This window comes from Montipora foliosa, chromosome 3 (genome assembly GCF_036669935.1).
Source record: "Montipora foliosa isolate CH-2021 chromosome 3, ASM3666993v2, whole genome shotgun sequence".
Lineage (NCBI taxonomy): Eukaryota > Metazoa > Cnidaria > Anthozoa > Scleractinia > Acroporidae > Montipora > Montipora foliosa.
In genome coordinates this window covers 53,666,013-53,675,514 of record NC_090871.1, presented here as the reverse complement: position 1 = coordinate 53,675,514, position 9,502 = coordinate 53,666,013, and the positions used below count along the sequence as shown (strand labels likewise).

Sequence of the window (9,502 nt, the reverse complement as noted above, 5' to 3'; positions counted from 1 at the left end):
CAACTGCTTAAGGCCATTGTGCTTCTGAGTCTATAAAGGTGGACATTGTTTTTCAACTGCACAAATTGTCGCAGTCGGACAAACCTCCAGAAAATTTCATGTTCTCTGAGGTACGCGACTATTGAGTTATCATTGCTTTCCATTTGATCTCAGTGGAGTTGGATGCGGGATAGCTTAAAATCAGTTTAAAGTTGTGAGGCAATTAAAGATAGTTTTTATTACTTTCCCAATTCTCAAGAGTGAAAGTTCGCCGAAAATTCGTCGAATTTTGGCAATGCCTATTGTTGAAGTTGACGCGAATTTTCCAGCTCATTTCGCTCTCATTACTTTTGCACAATACTGTAGGTGGTTCGCTGCAGCTAAATGGAAAGCTCTTTGAAACTGTCTTCTCAGTTCTAGTGTCTTGGATAGATGCATTCACATGAACTTCATTTCTTTTGACTTTGCAAAAAAAAAAAAAAAAAAATGGTTTATGCGAGTATTAGTTTCACTTATGATGGAAATTTAACATGATTGCAAAATCGGTGTTCTGTGCGACAATCCGCCACTTGTGTGTTGCAAGTTAAGTGCACGAATATAAAGAGTATACAGTCGTCTTTCTTGGCTTGCCGTTAAGTGATTTCATTAGAAAAATTATCAGTTAATATGCCTGCAGCATCAGTGTGAGTTTCAGACAAGTGAAAGGTGAGTGAACCAATACCTATGAGCAACTATGATTTGCATCCAAAGACACAGTGGATAATTCTCAAGGACTTGAAAAATTATCAATTGAATTCACAAAGTATTTAAGTGGAATAAAAATAACTCTGAACCCCCAAGCACTATGGGCAGCAAAGCATGGACACCACATATGAGTGAAAATCAGCAGTTTACTGTTGAAATCTCTAAACCTGGCAAATGCATAATTCTGTGGGATGCTATCTACAGTTATATTACACACAGATTGATTTCAGTTTCCAGTACAAGAATCTTGTATTCATCTGTAATTTTCTTGTGTATTACACGCATCTGGTTATAGGCGTATATATTTTATTAATGCACAGTCACACCCTTGTTGGTTTGCAGTTGAGGAAAAGGTCAAATTAATTTCATAACGAGTCATGTACGTGCAGTAACTTGGAATTTAATCACGCTTGTGAGACAGCTCAATCTATAGCTATATTTATATTTCTATATATATATATCACTGCCTTAAGCCGGAAACGGGTATACCACAAGTTAAACACAGACACAGTAAATCGTAAGATGAAAAAATAATAATATAGGGTTTAAGAGATTGTTGTATCTGATATGTTTTCTTCCCTTCTCCTCTTCTCCTCCTGCTTCTCGTAAGCAAAGCATCATAATTTCAGCTGTCATACCATCACGTTTTGCTCGGACTTTGAAATTACTCCACTGATAAGCTACTTGCTGGAAGAATTCAGAAACAATGCAAAATTTTCGGTTAGGGCTGCTTTGTTTGTCGTTCGTTAGCTTTCTTTTAGGGCAATTGTATATTACGCGCTCTGTGATTGGGCGAGGACCGTGGTGTGATTAAAGAACAGACAGTGGGCGACGTCAGATTATACACATTGCCTAATCAACTGTTCAGTACTTTATCAAGTTGGTTTTAGTTTTTAATTTAAAACGGCAAACAATGAAGTTCTCAGTTGAGAAAATTTCTGACTGGAGCAACAAATAATTCAAGGACTTGAGAAATCATCAATTGAATTCAGAAAGTATTTAAGTGGAATAAAAATAACTCTGAACCCCCCAAGCACTACGGGCAGCAAAGCATGGATACCACATACGAGTGAAAATCAGCAGTGTACTGTTGAAATCTTTAAATCCTGGCAAATGCATAATTCAGTGGGATGCTATTTACAGTTATATTACACACAGATTGAACTTAGTTTCCAGTACAAGAATCTTGTATTCATCTGTAATTTTCTTGTGTATTACTCGCATCTGGTTATAGGCGTATATATTTTATTAATGCACAGTCACACCCTTGTTGGTTTGCAGTTGAGGGAGGAAAAGGTCAAATTAATTTCATAACGAGTCATGTACGTGCAGTAACTTGGAATTTAATCACGCTTGTGAGACAGCTCAATCTATAGCTATATTTATATTTATATATATATCACTGCCTTCTCCTCTTCTCCTCCTGCTTCTCGTAAGCAAAGCATCATAATTTCAGTTGTCATACCATCACGTTTTGCTCGGACTTTGAAATTACTCTACTGATAAGCTACTTGCTGGAAGAATTCAGAAACGATGCAAAATTTTCGGTTAGGGCTGCTTTGTTTGTCGTTCGTTAGCTTTCTTTTAGGACAATTGTATATTACGCGCTCTGTGATTGGACGAGAACCGTGGTGTGATTAAAGTACAGACAGTGGGCGACGTCAGATTATACACATTGCCTAATCAACTGTTCAGTACTTTATCAAGTTGGTTTTAGTTTTTAATTTAAAATGGCAAACAATGAAGTTCTCAGTTGAGAAAATTTCTGACTGGAGCAACAAATAATTAAACTCAAAACTTGACAGTTTTTGAAGATGAGACCAGCTGAGCCGATAGTAATTGAGCGTAACCTTTTAAAAGTTGCTTTGTGGTTGGTTGGTCTTTAAACTGTTTACACCCAGCGTGTCAATCACAGATATAGTTTAGATATGTCTTTGCCCTCCAAATGCACAAATTGTGGCAGTCGAAGAAATCCGCAAATATTTTGTTCTCTGAGGTTCTGCTTTGCGTTTGACGTCGGTAAAGTTAAGGTGTAAGAAAATTGAAGCTCTCGAAGACTTTTTACAAAGATAAGATAATTTCAACTAATTTTCTCAATTTCTTTTTTTCCTGTCTGATGATTTGCAAAAGCTGGCAGTGGCGCCAGATTTGGTGGTTCGCAACGGCTAAATGGAAAGCTTTTGAAACTGTCGTCTTGTGTTTTGGAAAGGTACACAAATATAAACGTTACTGTTTCTGATTTTGCAGAAACGAGAAAGCAATTTGCGATTACTCGATCGTTGCATGGAAGTTAAAACGACTGCAAAATCGGTGTTCTGTGATACATATAACTTGTTGCTTGCAAACTTGGTTTGCAAGTTAAATTGCATTCTAAAATTACATGAACATCAAAAGCATACACAGTCAACTGCCATTTAAGTTCTTTCATACAAAAATTATCCACGGCTGGAAGGACAAGTTAATTGATCTATATGAACTATGATTGGCATCTAAAGACACAGTGGGTAATTAAGGAATTGAAATATCTTAATGAGCAAATATAAGTGGATTATATTTGACCCTTAAATTTCCAACTGTGGGCAGCAAAGGATGGAGACCACGTTTAAGTTGTAGATATTTGATAGTTGTTTACTAAGATCTAAACCTGAAAGCTCTTGGTTGGATTTGTTTGTTGGCGGAGAAAGATACTGATTTTCAGTTTTCATACCGTCATTTTTGCTCTATCTTTGCTGTTGTTTTTTTTATGCTGCATTGGTGATCTAACTATGCGCTGATCAAATCGAAACTTCAACATTCCCCCTCCCCCCTTCTCCTCCGGGGCAAACCCCGGGCATTTGACTATCCTCTGTGCCCGGGTAGTGCGGAATTTCACCTTTGCCTGCTTGGGGTGGGGTAAATTGAACCGGAAGAGTCAGGTTTCCAACGATTTTTTTTTCCAGGGGCCGAAGTCGCTGACAGCCATAAAACAGATAAAACAGGTGTTTGGACGAGATGAAAGAGTTTAAAAGGAAGAGACAGAGCATTTGTGAGCGATTGGCTTACAAAAAAGGTCTTCAAAAGTTGGGGACAGACAGACAAATCCGACGACATGGTAGGGCATTTGAACACTATTTTGGCCGTGGTTTGCCCGGGGGAAGGGGGGGGGGGGGGGGGGGTGGAGTTGAAGTTTCGAGTTCATCGGTGCATTACCACAAATTTACTTTAGGATGATCTTAGAAATTTACTAAACTATATTAAAATATATGTTTTTTGTTTTCTAACGCCATGCATATTTCAGTCCATCCACCCAAAAAAGATTTTTATCTAAATTCAAACTTTTGAGAAAGTGGCTAGCATTTTGTACCAATCGGAAGGGTTTATCAGTTGCTTTTGCTTCTTATTTGGGACATTGCGAAAAACGGAGAAAGAGTCAGGGGCACCCGACGAGAACATAGTTCAAAACCACTTAAACATGCAGTTGTTAAACGTATTTTAATATTAAAACGGTAGATATAGGCATATTTTTATCCCCTAAAGTTTTCATCTGTTCGGGATAATTATACGGATCAAAACTTACCTTTTTGAAAATGTCAGGCAGAAAAAAGGCTCTCGAAAATTCTAGGTGACCCTTTTAGGGTAAAAATCCGTTAAAAATGGGCACTGAATTATACCATTTTTTGGATGTTCCAAAATCCTAGGACAGGCAGGCAAGCAAGAAAATTTACAACAAATGTTCCAAAAATTCTAGATCTCAAATCGACTTCAAAACAGATATTTTTCGAAAATTGACGTTGGCTGCCCCTGAGCAATGGTTGGGACAGTTTAGGATCATGTGATAATACTCAAGAGGTTTGTTCCTTTCTTTTGTTCATTAAAAAGAGTGCATGCAGACATATTCATGCTTGCGTGCGCTCTTTTTAATGAGCAAAACAAAGGACCAATCCTCCTGAGTATTATCACGTGATTTGTATCGGGAAAAACAAAATGTACAAGAGAAAAAGGTCTATTCTTCTTTATTTAGAAATCAACTGGAACTTCCGGACTTTTTTTTCAATATGGTAAACAACCTTGAACTGTAACCTTTAAGCAGCTTTCTGATTGGCTCGCTTTGCAACTGCTTACGCCCATTGTGCTTCTGAGCCTAAAAAGGTGGACATTGCTTTTCAACTGCACAAATTGTCGCAGTCGGACAAACCTCCAGAAAATTCTTGTTCTCTGAGGTAAGCGAATATTGAGTTATCATTGCTTTCCATTTGATCTCAGTGAAGTTGGATGCGGGATAGCTTAAAATCAATTTAAAGTTGTGAGGCAATTAAAGATAGTTTTTATTACTTTCCCAATTCCCAAGAGCGAAAGTTCGCTCTTCCCGAATTTTCTTTTCGAGCGAAACACAACACTAGAATGTATGCGATAGGAAGCTGAATTTTCGCACTGGCCTCGAAAATACGGCGAATTTTCTGTCTTTGTATTAGCAAAATGACACCGCAAACATCGCGAAACGGCTCTCGAGTTTTGGAGCGAAATTTCGTCGAAAGCTCGCAGGGACATAGAACGAAAATTCGCGCATTTCGCTCTCATTACTTTTGCACAATGCTGTATAGTGTCCCTCACTCAAAGGATTAATAAATATGCATGTATGTATGTATGTATGTATGTATGTATGTATGTATGTATGTATGTATGTTAGCTACAGCTAAATGGAAAGCTCTTTTGAAACTTTTTTCTCAGCTCTAGTGTTTTGGATAGATGCACCCACATGAACTTCTTTCTTTTGATTTTGCAAAAAATATATATATATATTGCGAGTATTAGGTGCATAGAAATTTAACACGATTTCAAAATCGGTGTTCTGTGCGACTATCAATTGTGTGTTGCAAGTTAAGTTGCACTTCTAAAATTGCCGTTAACTGATTTCATCAGAAAAAGTATCAGTTAATTTGCATGCAGCATCAGTGTGAGTGTCAGACACAAGCAAAGGCGAGTGAACTAATATGTATTAACTATGATTTGCATCCAAAGACACAGTGGGTAATTCAAGGACTTGAAAAATCCTAAATTGAATTCACAAAGTATTCAAGTGGAATAAAAATAACTCTGAACCCCCCAAGCACTACGGGCAGCAAAGCATGGATACCACATACGAGTGAAAATCAGCAGTGTACTGTTGAAATCTTTAAATCCTGGCAAATGCATAATTCTGTGGGATGCTATTTACAGTTATATTACACACAGATTGAACTTAGTTTCCAGTACAAGAATCTTGTATTCATCTGTAATTTTCTTGTGTATTACACGCATCTGGTTATAGGCGTATATATTTTATTAATGCACAGTCACACCCTTGTTGGTTTGCAGTTGAGGGAGGAAAAGGTCAAATTAATTTCATAACGAGTCATGTACGTGCAGTAACTTGGAATTTAATCACGCTTGTGAGACAGCTCAATCTATAGCTATATTTATATTTCTATATATATATCACGGCCTTAAGCCGGAAACGGGTATACCACAAGTTAAACACAGACACAGTAAATCGTAAGATGAAAAAATAATAATATAGGGTTTAAGAGATTGTTGTATCTGATATGTTTTCTTCCCTTCTCCTCTTCTCCTCCTGCTTCTCGTAAGCAAAGCATCATAATTTCAGTTGTCATACCATCACGTTTTGCTCGGACTTTGAAATTACTCCACTGATAAGCTACTTGCTGGAAGAATTCAGAAACAATGCAAAATTTTCGGTTAGGGCTGCTTTGTTTGTCGTTCGTTAGCTTTCTTTTAGGGCAATTGTATATTACGCGCTCTGTGATTGGACGAGAACCGTGGTGTGATTAAAGTACAGACAGTGGGTGACGTCAGATTATACACATTGCCTAATCAACTGTTCAGTACTTTATCAAGTTGGTTTTAGTTTTTAATTTAAAATGGCAAACAATGAAGTTCTCAGTTGAGAAAATTTCTGACTGGAGCAACAAATAATTAAACTCAAAACTTACAGTGTGTCAATCACAGATATAGTTTGGATATATTTGCCCTCCAAATACACAAATTGTGGCAGTCGAAAAACTCTGCAGACATTTTTTGTTCGCTAAGGTTCTGCTTTTCGTTTGACGTCGGTAAAGGTAAGATGTAAGAAAATTGAAGCTCTCAAAAGACTTTTGATAAAGATAAAGATAGTTTCAACTATTTTTCTCAATTTCATCTTTCACTGTCTGTTAAATTTGCAAAAGCTGGCAGTGGGCCAGATTTGGTGGTTCGCAGCGGTAAATGAAAAGCTTTTGAAACTGTCGTCTTGTGTTTTGGAAAGGTACACAAATATAAACGTTACTGTTTCCGATTTTTCGGAAATAAGAAAACAATTTGCGAGTACTCGATCGTTGCATGGAAATTAAAATGACTTCAAAATCGGTGTTCTATGTAATAAGTACAACTTGTTGTGCTTGCAAGTTTGCAAGTTAAGTTGCACTCTAAAATTGCTTCAATATCAAAGGGATACACAGTCTACCATTGAATTCTTTCATACAAAAATTAATCGCAGCTGGAAGGACTAGTTAAGTGGTACTGTATAAACTATGATCGGCATCTAAAGACACAGGGGGTAATTCAAGGACTTGAAATATCTTAATGACAGAAAATATAAGTGGATTAAGAATGACTCTTAATTATTTCCAGCTGTGGGCACCACATATGCTGGGTGAAAATTACCAGTTATCTTTTGAACGCTTAGAAGTTTGGTAAATTGATAATTATGTATGAGACTTTTTCACATCCTCAAATTAAATTGTTATAACTTTCACAGCTTGTGCAGGAGACTGGGGTTTAGTCACGTTTAGGCTGTAGATATTTGATAGCTGTTTACTAACATCCGAGAAACTGAAAGCTCTCGGTTGGATTTCTTTGCTGGTAGAGAAAGATATTGATTTTCAGTTCTCAAACCGTCATGTTTTGCTCGATCTTTGCTGTTTGTTTGTTTTGTTTTGTTTTTTTTAATGCTCCATTGGTGATCTAATTATCACAAATTTACATTAGGGATAATTTTAGAAATTTACTAGACTGTTAAAATTTGTTTTTCTTATTTCTAACGGCATGCATATTTAGGGTTTCCATCCACTCGACAAACTATTTTACCTAAAATGGAACCTTTGAGAAAGTGGCCAGCATTTTGTACCAATTGGAAGGGTTTATTAGTTGCTTTTGCTTCTTATTTGTGATATTGCGCAAAAGGACTAAGGGTATACGGTATACAACTCCCAATAAGCTTTTTGATTTAACACAAAATGACCGTATTTATCCAGAAAGACGAAACCGTCTGAGACTAATTATTCGGCTGGCCTTTATAAAAACGTGACGCATCAAATGATATATGGGCCGTATTTGTCTAGAATTACACAGACGAATTACTCGACTGAGACGAATTATATATCTAGGTAAATACGGAGACGAACTAAAAAGTCGAAGTTAACAGACCCACCTTAGGTCGTCTGTTAAGAGGGTCCAAAACCGTCACGTTTCGCTCAGACTTTGAAATTATTCCACTTGCTGGAAGAATTAATATTTTTTTATTACACGCTCTGTGATTGGACGAAAACCGTGGTGTGATTAAAGATGGGTGGTGTCAGATTATACAAATCGCCCAATCAACTGTTCAGTACTTCGTTTTATGAAATTGGTTTTAGTTTAAAACGGAAAACAATGAAGTTCTCAGTTGAGAAAATTTCTAACTGGAGCGACAAATAATTAACTAAAAAGTTGACAGTTTTTGAAGATGTGACCAGCTGAGCCGATAGTAATTGAGCTTAACCTCTTAAAAGGTGCTTTGCGATTGGCTTGTCTTTGAACTGTTTACATTCAGTGTGTCAATCACAGATATAGTTCAATCTCGACCCCAGAGCTCTTCTCCTGACTGGTGACGAGAATTAGATATAGTTTGGATATATATTAGCCCTCCAAATGCACAAATTGAGGCAGTCGAAAAACTCTGCAGACATTTTTTGTTCTCTAAGGTTCTGCTTTTCGTTTGACGTCGGTAAAGTTAAGATGTAAGAAAATTGAAGCTCTCGAAGACTTTTTATAAAGATAAAGATAGTTTCAACTATTTTTCTCAATTTCATTTTTCCCTGTCTGTTAAATTTGCAAAAGCTGGCAGTGGGCCAGATTTGGTGGTTCGCAGCGGCTAAATGAAAAGCTTTTGAAACTATCATCTTGTGTTTTGGCAAGGTACACAAATATAAACGTTACTGCTTCTGATTTTCCAGAAATAAGAAAACAATTTGCGAGTACTCGATCGTTGCATGGAAATTAAAATGACTTCAAAATCCTTGTATTATGTGATACGTATAAGTTGTTGTGCTTGCAACTTAGTTTGCAAGTTAAATTGCACTCTAAAATTGCGTGAATATCAAAAGGATACACAGTCAACTGCCATTGAGTTCTTTCATACAAAAATTAACCTCAGCAGGAAGGACGAGTTAAGTGATACTGTGATTTGCATCTAAAGACACAGTGGGTAATTCAAGGACTTGAAATATCTAATGACAGAAAATATAAGTGGATTAAAAATGACCCTTAATTTCCAACTGTGAGCAGCAAAGCATGGACGCCACATGTGCGTGAAAATTACCAGTTATCTTTTGAACGCTTAAAAGTTTGGTAAATTGATCATTATGTATGGGGGTTTTTCACACCCTCGAATTAAATTGTCATAACTTTCACAGCTTGTGCAGGAGACTGGGGTTTAGTCACGTTTAGGCTGTAGATATTTGATAGTTTACAAACATCTAGAAACTGAAAGCTCTCGGTTGGATTT

At 36.9% G+C, this 9,502-nt stretch overlaps 1 protein-coding gene across 1 annotated transcript in view; it reads left to right on the top strand.

Annotated features, from left to right (window-relative positions):
* Positions 1-4,782: 4,782 nt before the first annotated feature.
* The window catches only part of LOC137997699 (uncharacterized), a 23,452-nt gene continuing 18,732 nt past the window's right edge, over positions 4,783-9,502 (top strand). The window contains exon 1 of the mRNA XM_068843898.1: positions 4,783-4,922. The gene's annotated coding sequence lies outside the window, so the exon portion shown is untranslated. The remainder of the gene's footprint in view (positions 4,923-9,502) is intronic.